General features: G+C 37.2%; 1 long non-coding RNA gene, 1 other non-coding gene and 1 pseudogene across 2 annotated transcripts; 1 reads left to right on the top strand and 2 right to left on the bottom strand.

Moving 5' to 3' along the window:
- Positions 1-3,483: 3,483 nt before the first annotated feature.
- Positions 3,484-3,599, bottom strand: LOC116408562. The gene has a single exon (XR_004221045.1). It is a non-coding gene; the product is annotated as a U5 spliceosomal RNA (small nuclear RNA).
- On the top strand, positions 3,588-3,694 carry LOC116408563 (annotated as a pseudogene).
- Positions 3,695-11,130: 7,436 nt separating this feature from the next.
- On the bottom strand, positions 11,131-15,146 carry LOC116406561. Its single transcript, XR_004219566.1, has 5 exons — positions 14,580-15,146; positions 13,169-13,261; positions 12,793-12,885; positions 12,331-12,405; positions 11,131-11,247 (listed from the first exon to the last, which is right to left on the bottom strand). It is a non-coding gene; the product is annotated as an uncharacterized LOC116406561 (long non-coding RNA).
- Between the last annotated feature and the right edge of the window lie 9,756 nt (positions 15,147-24,902).

Here is a 24,902-nt window from a genome sequence, read left to right as displayed (position 1 = left end):
TTAACGCACACTATAAATAGTGCATGTTTTAACGCACTTTAGTGAATCAGCCCTTTTATGTTATATACATATAATTATTTATATATATTATTTTATTTATTTTATATATTGTATGTTTTTCTTTGTTTTCTATGTATATTGGCTAACCTTGAAATGTCCTTAAGTATAAAGTACAAAGTCTCAACCTGACTGACCTGCCAATCAATAATATTTCAAATGCAGATAATTCATCTTGGTGGGAGACAGCGAGCAAACAGCAATTCCTTAAGATGATGACGCGCACATTGGGAAAGGTGAGTGACCTTACATATTGTTAATATAATCCTCCAAATCACTAGCTGAATCTGGTATGAAAATTTCAGAAGGAAAAGGGGAAACTATTCATTAGTATGTCTTCTGTTGATGCAATTTTTTTGTTTGCAGCACACAATTTTTAGAGAGGTTCATGGTGAAATTGTTTTATCAGACCAATATAAACCAGTGGCCCAGATTTAGGGTAATTAGCAGCTCTTGTAAATTATAATTACCTTAGTGTATAAAGAACCTCTCAGGAATCCCATTTAATCCCATTTACCACTAGTAATTAGATAAAATTTCATTAAGAAGAAGAGAAATGCCTTTTAAACATTTGTTGCAATAGTGGACAAAGAACTGGTTCAGTCAATGTCTTGGGGCCCAGCAGATCTATGGGGAATGAATATGAATATGATTACTATCTTCTGTGGACCAACACAGTTTGCACCTGAAGCTACAATGGCGAGTATCCACATTAATCCTTTTCAGCCTGTCTTTAGACTTTCAGATCAGAAATGTTGACAGTAGACTTTTAGTTAAAAATCTGTGTTATGATTTGATCTTCTAAACATTGATTCTTTGGTTCTAAATGATCCCTCAGTGACCAGGGAACATAAACCAGGAAAAAAGGCTGGAAAATATTCTTCTGCAGGAGTTTAAAATGTAAAATTCCTAATACTGCATTAAATTTTCTTTGTCATTTTATTACTAAAACATTAGATTATTAATATGGTTTCAGATCAGTAGCAACAACAAAAAACAAACAAACTTTATATTTGCTTGTTTGTTTTTCAATAAATTAGGCAATATTTTTATGAGCTGCAAAAAACACTCTTTTGGGAAATATAGCTCTCTCCGTGAGCTGGTCAGGGACAATGAATCCAGCAATTTCATTTCTATTTTGTTTTGTAGAAAACTCAGTAACAGGTGGATTTAGTGAGGGAATAACAAAAAGCTAATTTAAAAATATACAATGAATAAATGAAATGGTTATGCAAGGAGGTCTGACCAAGTAAAACTATAGCATACTGTCCATTTGCTATGTTTCAAATCTACACATAGTGCTTTGCAGCCTCCTGAATTATAAGAATGCCGCAAGGTTTATTTTCTTAGGCTATGGGCCAGTATCCCTTCATTTTTTCACTGTGGGGGATGCCTAATGAAAAGGTCAAAAACGGAATATTTATGTTTCCTAATGCTCATTTCTTCCAGAAGCTTTTATTTCCCCTCTAATCTGGAAGCTTTCTGTTATAATTATACAGTATTATTACTATTGTGTTATTTGAACTAGCGACTACAAATCAAATCCAAGTTCTTTCCCCACAGTGCATAATGTTCACCTAGAATTCTAGAACAGATGCAATTTGGGACAGGGGAAGGGTTGATGAGCAGGCAGTGCTAAAAACTGGCTAGGTGGCAACCCTAGTCTAGAGTAATTTCAGCTGTAGACGTTTGCACCTAATGGCATAACTACTCTGTGCCAGAATCCCCTGTGAAAAAAATCTGTGCCCGGCACTGAGTAGCGAACTCACCTGGCTGCTGCCCCCCCCCCCCCACACACCTTTTCACATGCATTCTTACTCCCTGCCCACTCTAAGCCAGTGTGGAGCAGAGATTTATATGCAGCAATGGAGAAAGCAGGTCCCACAGGCTGGGCCTCCCCTCTCAAAAAGAATGTAGTTTTGCTTAGTGATTGCATAAACCAGGTGCAATTTGTGGGTTACATTTTCAGACTGTGGTTTGAATAACTTGAGGCATGCAAATGACTCAAAAACAACATAAGTGCGTGATTAACTTTGCTCAAGTCTTTTGTGGCTATTGATGCAAACCTTTCTGCAGTTACTGCCACATCCAGGCTGGTGGTAATTCCAGAGTTCTGAGCATCAGTAAATGTATTTTCACAGTACTCATTGGGGCAGACTGGGCAGGTACATGGGCACTTGCAGTCATAAATGAGGCTAATAATGTTCTAGTGAATTGGGAACATAAAAAATATCATGATATCAGACTCCCCTAACTAATTAAGTGGCATACTGAGTTCCACAAATCTCACAAAATGTTTTTTTCTATCTCTAATGTACAATGAAAATGAATTATTTCAATAGAGGTAGATCACATTGTTATTACAAAGAGAGCATACATCTGTTGTCAAAGCCACTCAGAACTACATATTCATTGTTTTAATTGTCTAGAAAACTGAATTGTCTTGTTGTACAGTATGTAGAAATGAATGATGCCTTTATCAGGCAATAGTATGTTTTACTGGCTTGTCAGTAAAATATCAAAGGAGGTGACATGCCACAACTCTGGCCATAATCAGTTCTGTAGGTAATAGACTCAGTCTCCAAATTGTCCTGCAGGCCTGACGTGACACATGCAGTTATTGATTTTCATAGTCGGCGGTTTACTTTGTATTCAGCACATCAGGCAATTTACACACAGTTTGTAGAAATACCATGAATTATTTCCCATTATTAATGTTTTGAATGGCTGTGTGTTCTGTGCTATGGTGAGTTTTTAAACTGTGTGAGTTTATTAGAATAAAAATTGTTTGAAATGGTGTGATTCATACAAAGCCATGATATACTGAAAAATACTGCACTTCATCCTAAATCATCAAAGCAGTTTAGTGTATGCAACAGCAATGTAAGAAGCAAAAGCATACTTTTAGACTGGAATGGACTGACTGGAAAAGTATAAAGCAACACAGAAGATGAAGTTGTCCATTAGAAAGTGATGCTTCCAATTATTAACAGTGTTCTAGGAGAGTCTAAATTCAATTTACTATTAACTAATTTGGAATGTTATATGCAGGGAGGTCTATGCTAATGCTTAAGACTGGTTGTTTGTGCATGTTGTGTTGTTTGTTGTATTTCCTGATGTCGGTGACTGAGGTTTCGCCCCTCTCCTAATCAGGCTGCCAGAGGACCAAGCAACAGGCAAGGAACAGCCTTACAACTGGAGATTCTCTGGAGTATCCTGTTCTTGTTACTATAAATTTCTTAGATCATATTTCTCAGCCCAGATATATAAGGAGACTCTGGGGTAGATTTATCAGAGGTCAGAAGAATTTTATTTCTTTTCACATACTATAAGCACTGAAGATAATTAAAGTTGTTGAGAATTATTACTGTATTTATCAATCTTTCTTTGCAATTTTTACCTTAGTGAAAAGGTGTAAAAAAAAGTATTTACTACGTAGCAGAACTTTCCACACAGACTTGTGAAACTCATGGTCGTTCCTCTCAATGGAAATCTTTAGTAAAAGGCAAAAGACTTATTTGATTTGAAGAGAAACCAGGTTTCTCTTCTAATAAATCTTTCGCCTTTTACTAAAGATTTCCGTGTAGAGGAACGACCATGACTTTCATGTGAGTTAATAAAGCACCTTCCACTGCTTCACAGCAACAGTTGTGCCTACAATATTTTTGTTTTTCAAATGGTTGATTTTCTGAGGCCCCTGGCAGTTTGGGGTCACTATACTAGAAGGCACCTGACCCTTACGGGAATATTTGTACTGGTGGAAGCACTCCATCCTATGTTATGCCTTTATATAGTCGTGGAACTCCTCAGTCACTTATATTATCTTTATATTTTACAACAGGAGGTAATTTATTCACTCTATATGTCAGATATAGCATATTGATTTTTTTTTTATTTTGCCTGTTCTACAGAGCCTCTCACACTTTCATGGAGAAAGATCAAATAGAATAGAAAATTTAAGGCTGAGGACAAATATAGCTTAGATTCCTGATTGAGAAAAGAGTAAGGGTGTTACTACATGAGGGTAAGTTCTCACTGTTCTTGGCAATCTGTAGTTAGAGTTTAATTAGTTAGATGACATAGCTGATTTTTTAGACAATTAACTTAAATTACTCTATTCTTTTTATTCATTTTAAGACATACCCACATTTTGCATAAAACGAGCATGCTCTACTAGAAAATCTGGGAACCTTGGCATAATTTTATTAAATCAAACTCCTTTTGATTAGCATACCAGGATAGGTAGAGAAACCATTGACAAAAACTAAATTACATGATAGATGTACTGCGCAGGTTAAACATACACTTGTTGACAAAACTGATGTTAAGGAAATGTTTTTGGATTATGATTTGTCTTGAATGTCCCCTTCCCACCTCTCTTTTTCCCTTCTGTATTCCCTATATTTGTTCAGAAAAACAATAAAGAAAGAATATATAAAAAAAAATTTTTAAGACATATCTTTAAAATCCTGCTTCTCCAAGATTGCTGACTCATAATGAGCTACTCTAGTGTTTTCCAAACCCCCATGAAAGTTGTACAGAATACCATGGCTAGCAGATGACAGGGCATAGCAGGACAACACAATATCAACAATATGAATATTGGTCTCACTTACCGTTTTCTTGCCAGGCAAGTTAGCAGTACTTAGCAGCAAGTGCAATTTCAGGGTCAGAAACCCAAAACTCATATGCTCTTTAATGCAGAAACAGGACAAATGTAAATCTTATACCAAATTACAATCTGTTGACAATTACTCACTGGGCACAGCTTGGCATATGCAGTTTTGGATGCAATGTTAATTCCCCACAATGCAGCAGTTTTCCCACAATTGGTGAAATAGTCAGCTGTGATTGAGTGTTTCCATGAATTAGGTGCATGTTGTGTTTGCATTTTCTAAATCGGAAGTGCTTCACTGTGTCTTCAATCATAGCAAACCTTTATATGAAAGAAGTGCAAAAGAAAGCCCTGAACATCTTCAAAAGTACAGCACTAAGTCATTGGTTCAGGTGTGTTGATGACACCTGGGCCAAGATTAAAGCATGTGAGATTCCAGCCTTCACTGACCACATAAACTCACTGGACAAAAACATCAAGTTCCCAAGGGAAGATGTGAAAGACAGCAAACTGGCATTTTTGGACTGCGCAATAGTTATGGGGGGGGTTGTCCTGAATATTGAAGTATGCAGGAGACCCACTCATACTGATCAGTATTTGCTGTTTGATTCTCACTGCCCTCTGGAACCTTAACTGGGGGTTATAAGGACTCTACATCAGGAATACAAGCATCTGAAAGGAGGTCTGACAACGTGTGGATACCCAGACTGTCAAAGTCAGCTAAAAAGAGAGAGGGGAGGGCAAAAAAAGAGGGTCAAAGCAACATAGTCATCCCATATGTGGCTGGAACATCAGAAAAACATCACAACTGGGGCAACCAATGCAGAGGCTAAAGAGAAGGAATACACACATCTGAAAGGGGCTCTGAAATCTTGTGGGTACCCAGACTGTGCCTTTGTTAAGACAAAGTCAAGCAAAAAGATCAGACCTGACCATACTTATCCCATGTGGTGAATATTCAATAAACCGTATTTCTGTGTTTTTCAAACCCAGCAACACCCAGATACAGAAGCTGGTGCACACCAAAGCATATGAAAATGAATGTGGCCTTTGCTGTCCAATGTGGTGAAGAATGCTCAAATCTATACAAAGGAACTCCTTTGAGGACAGTAACGTGCATATTTTGGACTGAGAAGACAAGACAAGATGGTTTGAAAGAGGTGTGAAGGAGGTGTGAAGGAGGCCATTTATGCAACACTGGAAAAACCATCCCTGAGCAAAGGAGGGGGCCTGCGACACCGCTTGTCAACAATATATAAAGCAGCTTTGACATCCTTATACTTTCATTCATACACTGAAACATTAACACCTGCCTCAATAAGAATCATGGTAACACATCTGTGAGTTGTAGCCAACATCTAACTACGTTCAATGGAACCATTGTTTTTGGATGTCTGTGATTGTACTACCCTTAAAGGTTTAAATGCTGAGAAATTCCCTACCAGCTGAAATGAAGAAGCCACTTGGATGTGGAAAGTAGAAGTGGGAAAACATTTTTAAGAAGGAACTCAAAAAGTCCAGTAGCTTAATTCTACTAGACACTGATTAATGTGATTTGCATACTCAAAGCAAAGCATAGTCTGACAAATTGATGTATATATCCCCCCCTGATAAATTTGTTACAAAATTTCCTTTTTGATAAATCACAAATAGATCCCTCTGGATTGCCCAGCAGGATCTAATGTGAATGAAATCACAAATTAAGTTTGGCATTTTGGTAAACACTTTTGACATAGGGGCACATTTACTAACCCACGAACGGGCCGAATGCGTCCGATTGCGTTTTTTTCGTAATGAGCGGTATTTTGCGATTTTTTTTCGGAAATTATCGTGACTTTTTCGTTACCAATACCATTTGCGCGAAAAAACGCGAGTTTTTCGTAACCATTCTGAAAGTTGCGCAAAATCTGGCGATTTTTTCGTAGCGTTAAAACTTGCGCGAAAAGTCGCGATTTTTTCGTAGAGTTAAAACTTGCGCAAAACATTGCGCCTTTTAAGTTTTAACGCTACGAAAAAGGCGCGACTTTTCGCGCAAGTTTTAATGCTACAAAAAAATCGGCAGATTTTGCGCAACTTTCGGAATGGCTACGAAAAACTCACGTTTTTTCGCGCAAGTCGTAATGGCTACAAAAAACCCGCGTTTTTTCACGCAAATCGTATTGGTAACGAAAAAGTCGCGATAATTTCCGAAAAGTTGTAAAGGCGCCGAAAAAATCGCAAAAAATACGAAAAAGTTGCAAAATGTTCGTTTTCCAATTGGAATTTTTCCAATTCGGATTCGAATTAGTAAATCAGCCCCATAGTGTTAAACAGGGTTAACATATACAGGAAAACACATATAGTGATTAATTTAATTCTATATATATATCGGAGTGCACATAACTTTTGGAGAAATATATATATATCTATAGATACATCCAATTTTAGGCATTAGTTCAGATGCAGTAAATGGGAATCTGGAGCATAGGGCAAGTAGTAACAATATAATAAATCAGCTGTTATGAACTGCTTAAAATAAACTTCTCCAATCTATAGTTCATGGCCTTGCTTATTGCATTCTTTGCACACTTTGTGGTGGCCTAAACCTTGAGATTAAATATTTACACTACATAGTAATGACCTAGTGATAAGATTCCTAAAAAAACATGGCTTTCCTTAGCTCAGCATCTGTGTGGGAAAATAAAGTTCCTGTTAATGTTTGATTAGGCATTCCTTTTCACTGAATGGGAACTCATAACTTCTCATACATGGCTATTTTCTGATCATATCAATAAGAAGCCCAACCTACATTTAGGGATTACATGTTCTTTAAGAGTTGAATGTCCACTTTTTAAAATGGAAATTCAGCTCTTTTAGTGCAGAGAGCAGAATTGCAGGGTGGTTTAGGAGGTTAGCAGACTGGCCCCAGGAGTTAAACAAGCCAGCATGTCACCCCCATACTGGTATGTTTGAATTGAAGAATCCACTCATATAAGTGACAAAACAGTTTCAAGAATACTAAGCTGTATGCTGATGACAACAGACTCATGAAAATGAAGAAGATCTAAAGACTAATATATAAGTAAAAACCATGGGTGTCATGACAGAGCAGTATTGTGCTGCCATCATAAGGGTTAACACTAGAAAAATTTGGTCTCAGCCCATAAAAAGACCCTTAATTTTATATTTGAGCGGGAGGCTGTGGAAATTTGTAACCATTACTGGCATATAGGACTATTTGGAGCAAGACCATTTGGGCAAGGAAGCTGGGACAATTGGTTTCTTTGATCTATTGATCAAAGAAAGGAGCTGTAAACCTAGAGCTGCAGGGGGGCAGTTATCAAAAATCAATAGATTATAAGAAGGCATACACATCTCCTCTGCTATAGAGTTCATCCCCTCATAAAATACATATTGGTTATCCTAAGGATACAAAACAGGGCCATCCAATAGTCGGAGACCAACCCACCAGTTAAGAGGAATGGTGTTTGGGTGCTAGAACAACCCTTATGCTTGGTATCGTTCTGAACGCTCACATATTGATCACCACATGCCCCTATTTTCATTATATATTGGGTCAGTCAAAAGATATCAGGGTACTGGGCAGATTGCAGGTAAACTGTGCGCTCTGCTTCTTTGATGTTTCTTACTTATTAAAACTTATATGAGCATTTAGCTACATCGGAATCAACTTATTACATTTGCAGTCTGTACTGATGTAGGAGGTGACTGATGTGTTCCCCTATAGCACAACCTTTAATGTCTCTTTTAGCTCAACATAGTAAAACATGGCACTCAATTCCATTGTAGTGAATTCCTCTATATCAAGCTGCATTGTATGAGATAAATTGCACCATAAATCCAGTTCATCGTTTCAGCTGCAAAACTACATATACTGATCTATTTGCCCTGACACATATTGCAGAGGAGCTAATTCATGTTCTAATTTGTGTGCTGCCTTAATAGAGAGTTTAACTTGGGGATACAAAAATAGGCTACAGATCAATAATGTATTCACAGATCTAAATGAAAAGCTCTATTTAAAAAAATTAAATGACTGATAATCTATGTTTTTTCATTCCTACTGTATTGCCTTTATCTGATTTTATGAAATACAACAATGAGCCTTTGCTAAAATATAAAACCAAAACTAATATATCTGTTAAAGAAAAATACAATTTCCTCTTGTCTAACATAAAACTCAACATTCTGAAATGTGTCTGCTCGTGTCCCTCCAAGCTGTGCATCCTTCCTAGCAATGGAGACAATTCTTGTCACCTGTCACAATGAAGTGTGGCTCGCGGTTTAGATTTTGTACTTCAGTCTTTCAGATAAAATGCCTGGCTTCAGCTGGGACGCAGACATGATTGTAATGATTTTCTGAAATGTAGTTTGTGTGAATAGTTTTCATTGTAACTGCTTAAAGGAAAATTAGAACTAGAATAGCACCTTCCAAATCAGATTAGATCTCTTTGTAACAAAAGGTCAGGCTCATACAGTTACACAGTTACAGTTACATATTTGGGTAGAAAAAAGTCCATCAGGTTCAAGTCTTCCAAATAAACCCAAGTGCATATTATACAGTACATATATATATATATATATATATATATATATATATATATATAGCAAAAAAAGGGAAAGTTGTGCTCAACCACTAAATTTTAAACCATTAGGCGGGGGTGCAATGAGGTTGTGACCACAAAATACATAGAAACAACAACAAGAAGAGATCCTCTGCACTCACCCATTATCAATATATAGAACATTAAGACATTCGGTGCATTTAAGCTACTAAGAAATGCCCTTCCCTTTAAACAAAACAGGGATTGTTTGTCCATATATTGCAATATACTTCAAGCTGGCCAACTGCGTCAAAGTCATCCCTTTTGACCAGTTCCTACACTGACTTTTGCGATTCATTAAGAATTCTACTGCTTCAATATACATTTAGCCAGCTTGAAGTATATTGCAATATATGGACAAACAATATATATATATATATATACACATTCCACAACCTCACTGACCTCATTGTTAAGAAACACCTACACTGTTTCAAATAGAGGGTAATTTTCTCAAAGGTTCTTTGATGTTTTCTATAAGAGAAAAGATTTCTGCTATTTATCTATAATGTCCTCTAACATATTTGTTTAAAGTAATCATGTTCCCTGCATACCCTGCATGAAGGTGAAGCCTTATCAAGGACCTATGAAGAGGTGAAGTTATGTTTTCATCCCCTTTAGTTAACGCCCTTTCTAACGCAAGACAGAACTTTATTTGCTTTAGTAGCCACTGAGTGACACTGCCTAGATTTATCCTAGTTATCCACATAAATCCCTAAATCCTTTTTTGATTAAGGATGCCTCCAAAACACTAATATTTAGTGTATAACTCACATTTTTGTCACTCTTTGTAATTTAGCATTGTATCAAATGCTTTAACAAAATCTAAGGTCACGACAACTACCACTCCAGAGTCTAGGTTTCTGCTCACCTCCTTATAAATTAATTAATTCATCTGGAAATATCTATTATGCATAAAACCATGCTGACACATAATCATACTAATAACAATAGGCTCTAATAACAGACATATCAAACAGACCTATCAAACCTTCATAGAGAAGGGGGAGAACTGCATATGTAGGGTTAGGGAGAGAATGCACATGGAGGGATATTCACTAAAGGGTAAATGTTAAATTGTACATATTTTTGCCAAAAAATTTCCATGACATTGGAAATTATGTAGAAAGTTTGACCATATGAGTTTGCTTAGTACAGGTATAGGATCTAATATCCAGAATGCTTGGGACCTGTGGTTTTCCAGATAAGGCATCTGTAATTTGGATCCCCATTTAAAAATAAAATAAACCCAATAGGATTTTGATTTTAAGGAATAATATGTATACCATTAATCAGATAAAGATATAATTTGAAACAATATTTGTCATGTTATAGTTGTGGTAATAGCTTAGGACCTAATCAGTAAAATTTGTCTCTACAGTAAAATCACAGAATTACCCGGAAATAGGCTGTTTCTTTAATATGAGAGAGCAAATAGTGCATTAACTGGAGGAATATAAAGAGTAAGAAAGGCAAGGGATGAGGGAAAGGGATAGGGAGGATGAGAGGAAGAAAAAAGAGATATGAAAAGAGGGGACAGGGGACAAATTGAGAAGGGAAAGAGGGGGGTTCTGGTATATAGTCCTAAGATATAGGGGGTTCTTACTACAACCCTTTATATTCTTCTGTATAATTACAAAATACCAAAGTCAACCAGAGAGCTTTGAATTTGGTGAACAGCTCTAAAGCCTTTGTAAAACTCTTCCACTCTGTTGATAGAGATTGATACTGACATGGCTATGATAGGTACTGGCTTGTGTTCTTGGAGATTTGTTTGCAGAGTTACCTGAGAAACGCATTGAAGTTGGGATGATCTATGCAGCCTATATCAACCAATAACCTCTAGAAGGCAAATTGCTTGTTATAATTGCTTTTATTAAACAACATTTTTTATGCATTTTGCCAATGCTGTCCTATATGCACTGTTGCATGCTTGCTGGGTGTTTCTGCTTATGTCTCATCTTCAGGGTACTATGAAGAAGCAACAGATTAAATTCAGCTTAAAGAACATTCTTATTTTTTATTATATCAGAGCATTCACATTATGTCCATTTTATTAAAGGCTTTTAAAGGCTTTGAGTGCAAATAAAATGACATATTAAGGAACCCTGTGTTGTGTCTGTGCAGCTGTATAGTCAGGTCCAAGGATAATCTGAATTATAAGCAACTGTTACTCTACTCTGGGGACATTTGCTATATGGAATGAGGATAATTACAGTTATATATAGTGAACGATTTTTGATGAGGTTACACAGTATTTAATAAAATCATAAAGGCTTTATAGTAAGGATATAATGGACCACAAGACTTTGGAACTACTTAACAAGATGTTAAAAAGCTACTACATGTGCCTATTTTCATGGCACTATAGGAAGTGGCAGGCCCTTAGTAGGAAGGCGTAAGAGTAACATATCACACTAAGGTAAAAATGTCATTTTGTATTAAAAAAAAAAGTGAAAAAATCTGCTAAATTTCCCTTGAATAAATGTAATATATGAAAATCTGGTGTGGCTCTATAAAAGATATGAAAAAGGGGTACCCTGTAAATGATGCAGTTGTGTCCCACCACCTGACTTTGTAAAGTGCACTGAAATCAGTGGGGGAATAAAAAGCTAGAAGTGGTGTATTTAGTAAAAATGCACAGCTTATGTCAGGACTCCATACAGCATAGTACTAGTAATAGTATTTCCATCATATCAACCCATGTGTTATGTGTTATAGTGTGACCCTATAATGCATGAGTGCCCAAAAGGCCAATTGGAATCTACTCATAAGCTAGTGGGCAGTAGATCATGCATCAGAGCATTGGCTACTAACAGCTCTGTTAGATCACCCTCCTCGGTACCTCCCCTTATTCAGAAAAAAGCATTTCTCACTGTAATGCAATCAACTTACATTTTCCATGGCAGTGTAATGTAATGCATCACTGATTCTCAATGGTGAACAGAGAGGGAATATTTATTCTTACAAAAGTCAGGAAGCCATTTTTAATATGCTTTTAATTTATACACATTAGTCAATATTGGGGGGGTACATTTTGCCAGGTTTACTTACTTTAGAGCAGAATTTTAATTACTGTAATTTGACGTTGAAACCTCCGGTAATGCCAGTTTCTATTCCTACGGTACACTGAGAAAGAAAAGGAATTTTAGTGACCGCAGAGCAACATTTAATTTACAATTAGTTATTGTTAGGTCATTATTATTGCATGGGTTGGAAAGTGAATGAAAATATGACCTTTCACCAATGTGTTCAAGGACTGGTGCTGGGAGTTAAGCATGAGGATGATGGTGCTGGGAGTTGTGCATGGCAATGACAGTGCTAGGAAGGGACTCAGATGTGGGCAGTTTTTGTATTGCACTGTAACAAATAAACACTATAGATTATAAAGTATAATACACCCCATACTCACTGCACATGAAAAAAATATCTGCAATTAGGGAAAATGCTGTTTTTAATCAAATTTGCATAGAGGGAAAAGCGGTGTTAATAAGTTTGTCCCTGAGATTACTTTACCTCTCCTCATTCGCTGTGCTCTGAACTTCTTTTTAGATCTTTGGAACTTTCTTTTCCATGTTTGCCCTCTATTCCAACACTGATAAGAATGGCCTGAAAAGAAAAGAAAATCTATTTCACCACAAGGATGTCATGTAATAAACAACATGAAATATGCAACTTGTAATATGCATGGAACCAGCAGGTCCTGCAGTAGAAGGTGACCAGTAAATGTTACCTACTAACTGGTTCCTATAGGTTACTGAACCTGAGCAAATTGTATTCTCAGTTATTACATATGCAAAATTCTTGAACTTAGTAGATCTGTAAACTGATAATGATCTGACTGCTTAAACTACTCAACTACATACATTAGAGTACGCATTATGTTCCATACCCAGTCTATAGTTTCCATTGCAGTCAAAGGCCTCTTCTTTCTTTCTGCTCGGTTTAATCAACATTCTAAAAAATTGAAAGATCAATCTTCTTGCTATAAAAAAAAATGTGTTTTTATAAATTCCAAAACCAGAAATCAATGAACTCAGTAAACATTAAAATAAAAAGATGCCAGCTGTAGCCATGTTCTCAATGCTTTACTTAATGTTTGTATCCTGTGTGTGTATAAATTCAAGAAAATAAATTCAGAATTTTTCTGCTCTACATGAATTGCAGCAGGTCTCTGTGCTTTGTTTTGGAACATAAAAGACCTACGGCTTTCCCCATGAATACAGTGATGGAATGGGGAGGCACCCTTCCTTCTGCCATCTAACTTGCAGTCATTCAAACACAGCACAGTTAGAAGTGCTCTCTGCATGAGCTTATGCTCCTTAGTCTTATGATTCTTATGCTCTTGCACTTCTGCCTGGGGATATAGTAACAGAGCTGTCAACCAACCCAATGTCATGAGGGAGATAAAGATCCACTCCAGGCCTTTTTGAGACCTTATTTCATGTTATCATGTAGCATAAAATGGAATTCAGGCCTAAAAAAAGACCAGGACTGGATCATCATCTCCATCATGACATGGAGTTGGTTGACAGCTCTGTAGTAATGACCCCTGCATCCAAAATAACAAAGTAACTAGTGAAATGCATACCTCCTAACATTTGAAAATTAGAAAGAGGGGCATATCTAACTGGAAATTTGACCATACACAGCTTTTATCCTCACCCCACAAATACCATAACCTTAGAGCACTCTATTAACCTTAAACATGCCAGTAAAAGTGTTGCAGAAATGGCCAATAAGTACTCTGTTAAGCCCACCCATGCCAGTTATATTGTTTTAGAAATGGATAGACTGAAAACATTACCAACATTGCTCCCACCCTGCTTGTCTTTTTATGCCTCTCTTTCCCTAAGCTGAAACCAATGTGAAACATTTAAATTCTAGGGGTTGGTACTGTGTCTGTCCCACAAAAAAACTGGGACAGTTAGAAGGTATGAAAATGTACTGTTATTTCTAAGAATATTAGAAGTCACTACTAAATCCCAAAAAGCACAAAGCCACAGTCCAACAGAGTTTACGTTTTTATATTAAGATGTATATGAAGTTTTAAAATGATATAAAGTGACTTCCACTAGGTTAAAACCTTACATTACACAAAGCATAAAAACAGTAAAATATATACATATAAATGGCACCTAGTAATGCTATCAGATTTAATTGTTATTTCGTAATATAGTTTGTGTCATGTGGCTCATCAGCTTGTGTGTTGTGAAATGTACTTCTTGCAAAAATATGACATCAGTAGTTACAAAGAAACCTCCATTATTAATGAATACCTTTATGATTAGGAAATCACTCACCTCCTTCTAGAAAATCCAGCCCTTTCAGACAGAGAGGAAGAGCTTGTTTTGCAGCCAGCAAGATTTTGTCCTGATTGCCCAACTCTTTCCACAACGTCTTTTTTTGAGATCTGCTGTGCCTGCCAACCAACTCCAACCAACAGCAGTTTTCCTTCAATTCAGCATGATGTCATCAACGGTCTCCCTCATCATCTGCTGATCAGACCCTCTACCAATCAGGAGATCAACTTACTGCACATCATTGGCTAATAGAACAGTGAATGTTGTGAAATTCATATTTGAGTCCAGCTCAATGCACTTATACCACAAGTGTTAACTTCCCTGACTTGGTTATTTTCCCTGATAATGGTAGATGGGAAACTAGTTTATATTGCAAATCTACAGATTGCAATGGGTTTATCCTGAATATGAGTTGTCACCATAAGAGGTGGCTGAATAATGTTCTCTATTCCCTGTTCAATAGGATATAAAGAAACTGTAGAGGTAAGGAGGCCTATGAAAAAGAGTGTGAGGTGTGAAGAAGAAGGTTATGACACAAAGTTGATTACAGAAGATAAAAGGAAAATAAAAATAGACATAAAACTGAAACACAGGTATCGGACCCGTTATCCAGAATGCTTGTTTTTCAGATAAGGGGTCTCTTTATCTCCTACCTTAAGTCTGCTAAATATTTAAACAGTAATTAAACCCCATTGGATTGTTTTGGCTCCATTAAGGATTAATTATATCTTAGTTGGGATCGAATACAAGGTACTACAGGGGAAAAGGAAACCATTTTTAAAAATGTGAATTATTTGATTAAAATGAAGTCTATGGGAGATGGCCTTTTTAATTTGGAACTTTCTAGATAATGGGTTTCTGGATAAAGGGTCCAATACCTGTACATCATAATGAAGAAAAGAGATTTACAAAAACATCTTAGGGATAATCATACAACTTTTTATAAAAAGCCATAGACATTAAAAGGGATGCTAGTGCCAAGTAGTCTTTCAACAGGAGCCCAGGAGCAACAAAGAACAACTTTTCTGCAAAAAATGTAATAAGTATAAAGTATCTTACAAATAGGAAAGGATAATAACTACATTTAATTCAAATGCAACAAAAGAAAGTTTATATGTATTGTGATAAGGTCACTATCAGGATAGAGCTTATATATGTCCCAGGTTCCTAACAGAGTGGTTCTGGTACTGCTATGGTCCAGCCTGTTTGTTTTGTGTCTACCTGAGGCATCCCAGCTGGCTAATTAAAAGGCAGCTTGGGCCAAAGTAGAGCGCTCCAGTCTGGGGGAAAGACACAGGGAAGCTGCCTGTGTGAGCTCACTGAGAGGCTTGAAATCACTACAAGGTTGGAACTTTGTTATGTTTTCTCTGTGTGGGACAAAGGCGGCAGGCCTGCTCCTGGTTAGTTAGGACAACTAACCTGTGTTAGTTAGAGCCCTTTAAGTGGCAAAGATTTTATTTTGAACTGTTTATTTTGTTATTTTTGTGCCAAGTGAAAATAAACTGCCTAAAAGACACTACTCTCTCATGAGTTGTGATTGTGCCATGGGCTGCTTTACCCCCAGAAAGCTCATCCCAGCTACTTTACCCCTGACAGTATATATGTTAAAATGCCCATGTAACTTGCAATATGTAGGGAGGATGAACCAATCTCCGAAAACTAGGTTATGTGAACATAGAAGAAATATTATAGAAGATATACAGTACATATCATAGAAGAATAGAAAGAAGAAGGGACTGTGACTGTGTAGAGCTCGCCACAGTCCACCATTCTCCATTCATTTCTATGGCATTTTTAAAGGTGAAGGACAGTCTAAGTCACTTAGGGGTGCCAAAATGTTAGGCACCCCCAAGAGACTTAAATCGCTTACCTTGTACCCTGGGCTGGTGCCCCTGTACGGAGAGAACAGCACCAGCCCGGGGTAGCAGCGATCGCTTCCTTCTTCCTTGTTCGCTGCGCACGCATGCGCGGTAGAGTGAAAAGCGTTTCACTCCGCCTCACTGCGCCTGTCCCGGACATTTGCCAGCAGCGCAAATAGGGAAGAAGGAAGCGCTCGCTACAGCTACCCCGGGCTGGTGCCCCTGTTAGGAGAAAACAGCACCAGCCCGGGGTAGCTGTAGCGAGCGCTTCCTTCTTCCCTATTTGCGCTGCTGGCAAATGTCCGGGACAGGCGCAGTGAGGCGGAGTGAAACGCTTTTCACTCTACCGCGCATGCGTGCGCAGTGAACAAGGAAGAAGGAAGCGATCGCTGCTACCCCGGGCTGGTGCTGTTCTCTCCGTACAGGGGCACCAGCCCAGGGTACAAGGTAAGCGATTTAAGTCTCTTGGGGGTGCCTAACATTTTGGCACCCCTAAGTGACTTAGCCTTTCCTTGTCCTTTAAGAACATACAGTATTTATCAAAGTGTGAACGTTTACTTATTGATAAATACCCTTTTAAAAATCCCATAGAAATGAATGGAGAGTGGCGGAATTTTACTCTAGTAGACTGTGGCGAGCTCTAACTTCACTCTTTGATAAATATACTCCATAGCGTGTCTGCACACTTTAAAGAAAAAAGAATTATGATCCATCAGTATTGAAATATGTAGGAATCTGCGGTAAAAAAACAGAATGGAGGGGAGGAAATATTGTCTAAACTATATTAAAGGAGAAAATTTATTGAATACACAAACTTGAAACCTTATCCCTTAAAGGTCTGAATATTGATACTGACTGGCAATATTATATAAATTAGTAACTTTTTCAGTTGGTTTTATGTATATGTGTTTTTGTTAATAAATATTTTTTGACAATGCATTTGTGGGAAACATTTGGGCCTCATGTACACTTCAAAAACCTGGAAAACCATTCAGCTGTGATAAACTGTGTGTACGGATGCAAGGGAACCCCGGAATTAACAACTGCCTTGACCAGCCAGCAAATCTAGGGTGTCATACTACTGACATCCAGTAAATTTAATGTCAATGCTCTTATTAATGGCATACACCAGAAGTGACGACATTCTTGCAGAAATGCTGTAAAAAATACATGTACAGGAAGGAGAATTGTATGTAATTTGTGGTGCATGCTATTTAATGGGTGCCCACTATGCTACTGGAATTGTTGCTGTCCTGTGCTAAAAATATAGGCATTTATAAATGAGCCATCTCAAGTTCTTCAAAATTCTCCTCTAGAATACTTCCTTCGCCTAACTAAAATAATATCTCTTTAGGGGTCATGTACTAACCACAAGTGCAATTTTGTATGCAATCAGCATGTTTTTTACCACAATGCAGTGTTCCCCCCAAAATTCTAGTGCCTTTTGCATCTGTGTGGGGGAAATGCATCTGATGCAATTGTGGCCTATGCATCTAAATGCAGTTGTGCTTTGATATCTATAGGACACAACTGTGCTGCAATTGCTGTCATTTCCAGCATTAGCCACCAAAATTCCATGTGCCCGAATCTTAAGGCAGAATTTTGCCTCAACAATTACAAGCATTTTGTGCATCCACAATTGTAATTGGGGATCGTAACCTAATAGAAAGGTGTTATGGTTTGTTTAATACTTTTTACATTTATACTATTCACAGTTTTAATAGAGGCATTTGAACACTGATGTGCTCGTGTAGAAATCAGAATGACCTTATCTGAATGGAGCGTTTCTGAAGGATGATCCACCTGTCACAGCCACATCTGGGTTAGGCACCACAGTTCCTATTTATCTCTATGGGAAATGGCAACAGGCAGATAGGGGCAATTCAGCCAGGGCCGGAACTAGGGGAAGGCAGAAGAGGCACCTGCCTAGGATGCAATAGTGAAGGGGCGCTAGGCAGGTACCTTTGTTGCCACCTATAGTCCGGGATCTCTTAACCCAACACTTCATTTGCCAGCACTCTGTCACTGCACAGCATCTGCGCACATTGCACGCCACACTCCCTCCACTACGGGTGTCCTCGTGTGTGCGCACTTGCATGCACACGTGGGGGTGGGTTGGGGGCAGGGGAAGCAGTGAAGGCAAGGTGGCCAGCCTGGTCGCCTAGGGCTGCAACTGCAATGTGATTGCAGTTGCCAAGGGGGATATGAGCCTGATGCAATTGTGGCCAATGTGCCAAGATTCTTGCAATTTTGATTGCATGTTGACCAAAATGAAGTGAAAATTGGATGAAAATCTGAATATTTTGTGTGCACTATTCTTTGGGGCAAAATTGGTGCAGTAATTGGCACTGTGGGAACCCTGCAGCTACTGCCTGGTCTGAAGGTGGTGGAAGCTTCAGGTTGCCCCTAAAACAGTAGTTGCAACTGTGCAAAATTTGAAACAGGAGGCTTGAAGGAGAGAGCCATGCCAACAGCAACTATATGGAAGTGCAAGGAGTACATGTTGACTCAAGTTCCTTTAATGAATGGGATTTTTTTATAAAAAAAAATTTGCACTTAGATCTAAATGACCCGTCTTTTTATGGGCTGATTCATAGTTGCAAGAGTGGGAATCATAGTGGCAAAACTTTACAATGTTCTGCCTTTGGATCTCAACAAATTTTTTTTAGATTTTGCACCCTATCATCCAGGTTTCTTCCAAAAATCTGAATGGTTTAATTATTAGTAGACTGTAAAACACAAAATGGCTTGATTCCCAGATAACTATGTACTATTTAGTTGATGAACAAAGCGGTCGCTGTGTGTTTACAAGCTGGAAATGTCAAATCGCTCACCATCAAGAGTATTTTTCTCGCCTAACAGGCATGTCCAGTTATTAAACAGCAGCTATTAGACTATCCCCATATGTAATAAAAGGCACTAAGTTTGCTCAGAAGCTGTAACCCACAGCAACCAATAAGATGTTTGCTTTAAAACAGGTGATCACTGAATGCTACCTGTGGATTGATTGCTATGGGTTAGTGCCTTTTATTACATAAACTCTTGTAATGTCTGAAAACTCCAACAGTAAAAACTAGCAGCTTTTGAACTGTGATACATGGGCCAACACTGCTAGTAAATTGCTTGTCATTTTCAGTTGACACAGAAGAAACAATTCTAGTCATTTAGTGATCATGTGAGCACTGAATGCATAAGGCCTGACCAATTACAGTTTGATTTCTGCCTGCAAGGGAGTATCTCTGCTTTAATATGTATAATGGATTTCTTTTTTGACACATTTACGTGCAATCAGCATTTTTTTCACTCGTCTATCAGGCATCCATCAACAACACTTACATGCTACAAGGTTAATTAAACTCACTCCAGCTGACAGCTGTTCTATTTATCCACATACTCTTTGCCAACATAATGAAGAGACTGAGTAAGTAGAGCTAATTTTTACTGGCCTACTTGACTACAAACCAGAAGGCTGTCTAAAAAAATCAAGCTAATAAAAGCAAAAGACATTCTAATGTCATTACACTGAAGACTTCACATGAACCTTCATTGCAACTAAAAGCAACATTCAGCTTTTGGATTTGAACCATCTGAAGTTTCAGTAGATGGCACAAGAAGGCAGCCTTTATAAATGTAAGTGTTGGGTATCTACCCTGGTGGAACACAGGCTTGAGAAAGCCAAACATGTGATTTTGACTGTCCCAGAGCCTCAGTAGGAATATATAATGTGCCTCACATAGCCAGCAAATTCAACATCTATTCCTGTAAGATTGATTCTTTCTTTTTTGCTTTCAAGTTAACTTTTGGGGGCTGATTTACTAATCCACGAACGGATCGTAAGCGCCGAATGTGTTTTTTTCGTAATGATCGGTATTTTGTGTTTTTTTTCGTCGCCGTTGCAACTTTTTCGTAAATTGTCGCAACTTTTTCATAAATTGTTGCGGCTTTTTCGTAAATTGTTGCGACTTTTTCGTAAATTGTCGCGACTTTTTCGCCGCTGTTTACGAGCGCTCAATACGAAAATGTTGCGACAATTCACGCAAGTCGTAACGGCTATGAAAAAGCCGCAACAATTCACGAAAAAGTTGCGGCGGCGACGAAAAAAACGCAAAAAAATACGAAAAAGTCGCAAAATGTTCGGGGGTGTGGGGGGGGGGGGTCCACAATCCAAACTATGGTTTGTGATAATAATAACAATTAATTCATTAGGTCTTTCAAGTTTCAGAATGGTTCATCTTCCTACTTTCTTTTTTTTCAACATGTGAATTTCCATAGCTAAGAGATGTACATGCTCTTTACTCCAACCTAATTTTAACTGAACATTATCTATAGTAAGATCTGAAATGTTTCTGGTTAGCTATCTGATTTCCTGATAATTACTACTTTGATATTTTTTTGAACCAAGAAGACCAGAAACAATCTCTGAGCCATTCTAATTGCTTCCAGTATTTTGTCTCCTTAGAAATATCCTTTAATGTTAGCACACTCATGGTGTTATATCTTTGAGCAAAACGAATCTAGGCATGTTGTAGTGACACCAACTTTATACTTTATGCTTTCATTAGGGTAAAATTCCAGTAACACCAATAAATTCAATGTATTAATTTTGTTTGACATACTATTAATCCTCTACATGTAAAACATTCTGTACCCCTTAGTTGTTTAGCTCTTGAAAGCAGGTCTTTGCTTTACTCTACTCAGGTCCAGACTGAGATTCAAAATAGGCCTTGGCATTTCAACTAAACAGAGGCCCAAACAGCCCGCACAGGCCTAATTAATAATTGCTGCCTATGACATCTTATAGCAGCCCACCTAGCATTTGCTAGAATCTACAGATTACTAGTTAGGGCCTAACTCTGCCCCTCTCTTCTCCCACAGAGCATTGGTAACAAACTTTCTAATTTGACCATCCTGTCTGCCACGGGCATTATTTGATCCACTGTATCTTGTAAAATACCTGACACTAGTGCAAGTACAGTAATCTTTTAATTTGTGCATGCAAGCCTATTCATTATGTGCTGGCCACTCCACCCTAATCTTTTTCATTATCTATTCTAATTTTCAGCAATGAGCTCTATTAGTAGTAAATATAGTCCAGTATTGTGCTGTTCTATTGTCATCTTGTTTACTAACATTTGGATTTTTGTGTTTTTTTAATTTTTTTAAAACCACGATTAAACTCATTTCCATGAATGGCAGTCATTTATCAAAAGACCTGACTTAAAAAACCACAAATGGAAAAAATAATGCATGAAAACCACAACTTTTTTGTATGTCACACAAAAGCCAGCGTAAAAAAACAAACGAAAATTTCTAAAACCTCAAAGAAAGATCTTCTAATTGTTAAAGAGACATACACTATTAGATGGCGTGTTTTTGCATTTGGATTTGTCTGGGTTTTTTGCATTGTTTCCACAACAAAACAGTTCTGCCAACAAAAAACCCAAACCAAAAAAATCAAGCTTTAGTAAATTTCCACCCCCCAATTATTACAGTTAGATTTCTTCTTTTTATTAACAGTAGTCGCATCGCTATAAGGCATGCCTTATGTTACACACTTAATATTTTACTAGTGAATAATATTAGCTAAATGTTTATCCTTAATAAATACCCTAAATATAACAGGCATACTAAAATCACCATTTCAGGTTACCCATTGTAGAAAAAAATCTCCTACTATTTGTATTTTGTTCTGACCTTGTGTGACAGAAGCATTTTCATCATTAAGTGACAAAAATTCAGTGGAATGAAACTGATGTATTTCTGCTACTATATGCTGCTATGCTCTGCTTTGCTACTATATGCTATGCTCATTTCTGTTTTCCTAAATTCTATAAATGGTTAAAATGGAGATTTGGTTAAAAAAGCAAAGCAGGGGCCAGATGGCTGACTTTTAAAAGGCAATAAGCTGCATCAAGATGAGTGGGTGCCCCTGGTAAAACGCCCCTAGTCTAGGTTTGTCACCTGGATGGAATTATACCATTTTACAACTGATAAAAGTTAAGTGTGACACTAATGTTTTTCATATGGAAGAAAGATAAAAACATAGGAAAATTGTATTTTTTCCAGAAACCATGGTGGCAACCATAATCATGGATCACTGAGACAAAACAAAATATACAGCAGGAGATATGTTAGTTAGTTACAGTTGGATATAAGTTAGTTAACTAATCAATAGCTGTACACCTTTGCATGTGGCTGATATATGTTTAAACAACAAGGAAAATTTAATACATTGGGGGTGCCAATATAAATATAATAAAAATGTCATTGGTCTGGGAATCTCACTTAAGTGTTTACCAACATTACCTTGCAGCCATCTATCAAAAGTCTATACAATTTAGAAGTGCAATGCAAAGATTATCCTTAGATAAAGATTTAATATGGTTAATAAAAAAATTTGATCATGAAATGTTGTAAAAGGTAAGTGATTATAATCACTTCTCGTCTCATTTTTTGTAAACATGATGTTCCAGTGTCTTACTTCCTCTCTCAGAAACAGTCTTAATTCCCCCGGCCAGAGTCTCCGCATTTCTGTCCTCTCTCCTGCTTCCCCTCCCACAAGAATGCTAAGTACTCCCTCCCCCTTCCCTTAGGAATGTGTGGAATATGTCTCAATAACACTTGTACAGCATGCTGCAAAATTAATAGAAATAAGGTAATAAAAATAACAATAAAATCCTTAAAAAGATTTGTTATAAAACATTGTAAATTTGAATGCAACGCATTGACACATTTAAGTGCATATGATACTTGCTTAGAAGCTATTTAACAGTTCTTTGTTCATTTTGCTTTCCTGAAACAGTGTAAGACTAATTGGTGCTTTTAATCTGTCTTGTGCCTTGGCCAAGGTGTCCTTGTCATACCCTGCAGCTAGTGATCCTTCTTCCATCCCCTACCAGGTCTGTTCCCTGATTAATGGAGTCACAAAAGTATCTGTTAACCTGAATTATTTGCAAATAGGGAAGGAATTCAATTAAATTTAACAAGAAAAGGATGCTGAAGAAAAGAAATCATACACATTTTCACCAATGTCAGTACTTTTACTATTGAATTTTGTAAGGTGTGGCATGGCTCAGACTTAGGATGGAGTTTAGTCTAATTACAATACTATATAGGTTCAAATACACTATTAGATGGCGTGTTTTTGCATTTGTCTGGGTTTTTTACAACAAGCTTTAGTAAATTCCCACCCCCCAATTATTATAATTAGATTTCTTCTCTTTATTAACAGTAGTGGCATCGCTATAAGACATGCCTTATGTTACACACTTAATATTTCACTAGTATATAATATTAGCTAAATGTTTATCCTTAATAAATACCCTAAGGATGGAGTTTAGTCTAATTACAATACTATATAAGTTCAAATAATGCCACCCTACGCAATCCCCCAATAAATGAATCCCTTTACAGTATTGTGTAGGTGTTGTATAGGCATTGAAAGTCACTTTAGCAGCAAATATCTTTGTTCAAAATGTATTGCAGCATTTATTACTGTAGCAGTTTTTGTAAATTTCAAAAGTATAGGCAAAGGTACTTTATTTAAAGCAATAATTGACTACTATTCCTAATCTGTTTCTATACACCACAAAATTTTTTCTCTATATTCAACTTAGCTCTAGAGTCTTATTAAAACTTTCCTCACGGGGTCACATTTATAAAGCGATAACACAACAGTTCATCATAGGACAACTGACAAAATCCTATCGTAATAAACTACTGAGTTTCTCGCTCTAATGAGTATTCCTCATCACTGAGCATTCAAAACCAAAAGGCTTTCAAGTGTTTATGAAAGCATGTAACTAATGAATGGAGTAAAGATGGCAGTGTATATAATGTCAGAATACATGTGCATGCATATAAGCATTTCCAAACACTCAATGCTATGTTTGCAGGAGGGTCTCCTATAGACAAATGCTTTGGGTTTAGACTTGTAATGAAGTGATATAGAATGGTTTCTGTTTTTAAAGTATTGCCTTATGCATTGACAGGTTGGAGGTCAGTGCCACGTGTACATTTCTCAGAAACCGCTTGTTGCACAGAAAAGATTCTAATAACTGACTGTTCCAAAACAAAGAACAAGACTACTAGTTCCCACAACTCTTTTAACAACAAGAAGCTACAAGGCTTTATTTATAGAAAGCTCACATATAATTTGCTATAATTACTAATTAACTTTAGCTTTTAATGATGCTGGAGAGACTAGCAATTTCCTCTGTGCAAGAAATCATCTTTTATTTTTGAGTCGGTTTCTTTACAACTGCAAACAGAAAAGCGAGAGGAAATGTGTTTCAGCAAGTTCACCCAAAAAATGCATTTTATTCCCCTATAAAAACAGTGGGAGTATTTGGTAAAGTAGGAACAGGATAAAACATGGCTTATTTCTCTTTTTAAAAGTAACACTTCATTATCCTGCTTACATGATGTAACCTCTGCTATATTATTTCTGTTGAAAAGCCAGTAT

Source organism: Xenopus tropicalis, chromosome 1 (genome assembly GCF_000004195.4).
Source record: "Xenopus tropicalis strain Nigerian chromosome 1, UCB_Xtro_10.0, whole genome shotgun sequence".
Classification (NCBI taxonomy): Eukaryota; Metazoa; Chordata; class Amphibia; order Anura; family Pipidae; genus Xenopus; species Xenopus tropicalis.
This window is presented reverse-complemented; position numbering and strand designations above follow the sequence as displayed.